Raw genomic sequence first — 4409 nt, 5'->3', positions numbered from 1 at the left:
CCGTGCACCAGACTCCCCTCTCAACCATTACCCAACCTAAAGGGTGGTATTAATGCCATCACCCTAAGGTCCGGAACCACATTGCAAGAGAGGAATCAGGGAGAACCAACTCCATCTGAACATACCTCAGCTGAAGAGGAAGTGGAAATAGAAGATGTTGAAGAAGAAAAGAACATGCAAGACATGGCTGAAGAAGAAGACGCCAAATCACAGGAAGAAGCACAAAAGGGCGCAGACACTATAGAGGACGCCGTTCCTATTCCATTTCTACAACTTGCAAGGAAGCCCAGGAAGCAGTTGGAACCTGATCCCAAAATGGTAGAAATATTCAAAAAGGTTGAGGTAACTGTTCCCCTTTTTGATGTCATTCAACAGGTACCTAAATATGCAAAGTTTCTAAAAGATTTGTGCATACACAAAGACAAAATTAATGAGTTAAAAACTATCCCTTTAGGAAGTTCTATATCTGCTTTAATGGGAAATATACCTGAAAAATGTAGTGATCCAGGTCCATGCATGGTTAACTGTACCATTGGAAGTGTGATATTTTCTAACTGCATGTGTGATTTAGGAACATGTGTTAGTATAATGCCTTTATAGTGTGATATTTTCTGACTGCATGTGTGATTTAGGAGCATGTGTTAGTATAATGCCTTTATCTGTATATGATGTTTTGAGGCTCCCTCCCTTAAAAAGGTCGGTAGCTCGTTTTGTGTTAGCAGATAAAAATATTATTACAATGGCTGGAGTTGCTGAAGATGTATTACTGGGCATTAAAGGTCTCACTTTCCCCATTGATTTTTACATCCTGGAGATGCCCCAAAATGACTCAGAGAAGCCATCATCTATTCTACTCGGACGACCTTTCTTGAAGACCTCAAAGTTCAAATTAGATGCTTTTGCAGGCACATACTCTTTTGAAATAGACGGCCGAGTAGTAAGCTTCAATCTTAATGGAGTTATGAAGCACCCTCCAGAAGATCGTTCTATCTTCCAGTGTGACATCATAGATGAAACCGTAGCTGAAGTTCACCAGGAAGAGTTTGAGGATAAGTACATAGGACAAGGTCCAAGTGTGGGAAATTCCGAGGACAATGCAGACACTCTACCACTTCCACCAGTTCCAGATAATCCAGAGCCAGACCATGATCAGAAGTTAGAATTAAAACCCCTCCCTCCACACCTCAAATATGCTTACCTCGAGGACAAGCAGAAGTTTCCAGTTATCATTGCATAGGACCTCACTTCTCAGCAGAAAGAGCAATTACTTAGTGTGCTGAGGAGGCACAAGAAAGCAATTGGGTGCATCAACCCCCAAGTTTGAGAGCACAGAATATTTCTAGAAGAGGGAGCAAGACCTGTCCGTCAACCCCAAAGAAGACTGAATCTCACTATCTTGGAAGTTGTCAAAAAGGAAGTGACCAGACTATTGGAAGCAGGTATCATCTATCCCATTTCAGACAGTGAATTGGTGAGCCCAGTACAAGTGGTGCCCAAGAAGTCTAGAGTCACTACAATGAAGAATGAGCATGAAGCGCTCATAGCAACCAGAGTACAGAACGCTTGGAGGGTCTGCATTGATTACAGGCATCTCAACCAAGCTACTCGTAAGGATCACACCCTCTTCCATTCATTGAACAAATGCTGGATCGCCTGTCAGGTAAATCACATTATTGCTTTTTAGATGGTTACACAGGCTATTTCCAGATTCATATAGCTCCTGAGGATCAGGAAAAGACTACCTTTACATGTCCCTTTGGGACTTATGCTTATAAGAGAATGCCCTTTGGCCTGTGCAATGCACCAGCTACCTTCCACAGGTGCATGATGAGTCTTTTCTCTGATCTTATTGAGGACTGTATGGAAGTTTTTATGGACGATTTTAGTATTTATAGTGATTCTTTTAACCTTTGCTTGCATAGTTTATCTAGAGTATTAGATAGATGTGTCAGTACAAACCTTGTATTGAATTTTGAAAAATGTCATTTTATGGTTAAACAAGGAATCGTACTGGGACATGTTGTATCTAATACTGGTATTTCTGTAGATCCAGCAAAGGTGGATGTTATTTCTAGTTTGCCTTACCCCTCTTCTGTGAGGGAAGTCCGTTCGTTCCTTGGACATGTAGGTTTTTACCGAAGATTCATTAAGGACTTTAGTAAGGTAGCACTTCCCCTATCCAGATTACTGCAGAAGGATATTGAGTTCGAGTTCAGTGAGGATTGCAAACAAGCATTTGACAAGCTGAAAACAACCCTAACTCAAGCTCCAATTGTGAGAGGACCAGATTGGAGCCAGCCGTTTGAAATCATGTGTGATGCTTCCAACCATGCAGTAGGAGCAGCGCTGGCTCAGCATGAAGGTAAGGATCCTTTTGTTATTGCTTATGCGTCTAAGACTTTAGACACTGCCCAGTCCAATTATACTACTACTGAGAAAGAGCTTCTTGCTATTGTTTTTGCTCTGGATAAATTCCGAACTTATTTACTTGGTACTAGAGTAGTAGTGTATGCGGACCATGCAGCTTTAAAGTATCTATTAGCTAAAAAGGAGTCCAAACCAAGGCTCATACGTTGGATACTACTATTACAAGAATTTGATTTAGAAATAAAGGATAGGAGTCGTAACCAGAATCTAGTGGCAGAACACTCGAGTCGCCTTGAGCACATTAAGGATGATTCTACTCCTATAGATGATAATTTTCCATTTGATAACCTGCAAGCAGTATCTGAGGTAGTCCCTTGGTACGCACCTGTAGCTAATTATCTAGTTAGCCGCAGATTTCGTCCACACTTTTCTAAGCATCAAAGGGACAAGCTGAAAAGCGAGTCTAAATATTATATATAGGACGACTCATATTTATGGAGATGCGGCACTGATCAGGTAATTAGACATTATGTGCCTGAATCAGAATTTCAGCCCATTTTAGAGGCATGTCACTCATCTGAAAGTGGAGGACATTTTGGCCCTCAAAGAACAGCTAGAAAGATCTTAGACTGTGGATTCTGGTGGCCTACACTTTTTAGAGATGCTGCTGAGTTTTGTAAATCTTGTCTCCCATGCCAAAAATTTGGTAATATATCCAGGAGGGATGAGATGCCTCAACAAATGATGCTTTTCTGTGAAATTTTTGATGTTTGGGGCATTGACTTCATGGGTCCATTTCCAAATTCTAATGGTTATTTTTATATATTGTTAGCTGTGGATTACGTTTCCAAATGGGTGGAAGCAATTCCTACCCGCACTGATGATGCTAACACTGTTGTTTCCTTTGTGAGAAACCATATTATTTGCCGCTTTGGATCACCACGAGCAATCGTGAGCGATCAAGGCACCCATTTTTTTAACAGGAGACTAACATGATTAATGAAGAAGCATGGGATAATTCATATGGTTGCAATAGCATACCATCCTCAGACCAATGGGCAAGCCGAGGTGTCAAATAGAGAGATAAAGCGTATATTGCAGAAGATAGTCAAACCTCATAGAAAAGACTATAGCACCAGGCTACAAGATGCACTATGGGCATATAGGACAGCATATAAAACACCCATTGGGATGAGTCCTTTTCGCTTAGTTTATGGAAAAGCTTGTTGATGAGCGGATATTTTATACGCTTTTTGGGGGTAATTTCATGTAGATTTTAGCATGTTTTAATTGGTTTTTAGTAGAATATTATTCGTTTTTAGGCAAAAATCATATTTCTGGACTTTACTATGAGTTTGTGTGTTTTTCTGTGATTTCAGGTATTTTCTGGCTAAAATTGAGGGAGCTGAGCAAAAATCTGAGTTAGGCTGAAAAAGGACTGCTGATGCTGTTGGATCCTGACCTCCCTGCACTCGAAATGGATTTTCTGGAGCTACAGGAGTCCAATTGGCGCAATCTCAACGACGTTGGAAAGTAGACATCCAGGGCTTTCCAGCAATATATAATAGTTCATACTTTGCGCGAAGATAGATGACATAACTTGGCGTTGAACGCCAAGTACATGCTGCTGTCTGGAGTTAAACGCCAGAAAAACGTCATGATCCGGAGTTGAACGCCCAAAACACGTTATAACTTGGAGTTCAACTCCAAGAAAGGCCTCAACTCGTGGATAGCTTTAGTCTCAGCCCCAGCACACACCAAATGGGCCCCAGAAGTGGAATTCTGCACCAATTATCTTAGTTTATTCATTTTCTGTAACCCTAGGTTATTAGTTTACTATTTAAAACAACTTTTACAGACAATTCTTGTACCTCATGACATTTTTCAGATCTGAAATTCATACTTTGTGACGGCATGAGTCTCTAAACTCCATTGTTGGGGGTGAGGAGCTCTGCAGCGTCAGGATAGACGCAAAAGAATCAATGGATTCTACTCCAACCTGATTGAGAACCGACAGATGATTAGCCGTGCTGTGATAGAGC

The sequence above is a fragment of the Arachis duranensis genome, chromosome 5 (assembly GCF_000817695.3).
Source record: "Arachis duranensis cultivar V14167 chromosome 5, aradu.V14167.gnm2.J7QH, whole genome shotgun sequence".
NCBI lineage: Eukaryota > Viridiplantae > Streptophyta > Magnoliopsida > Fabales > Fabaceae > Arachis > Arachis duranensis.
This window is presented reverse-complemented; position numbering follows the sequence as displayed.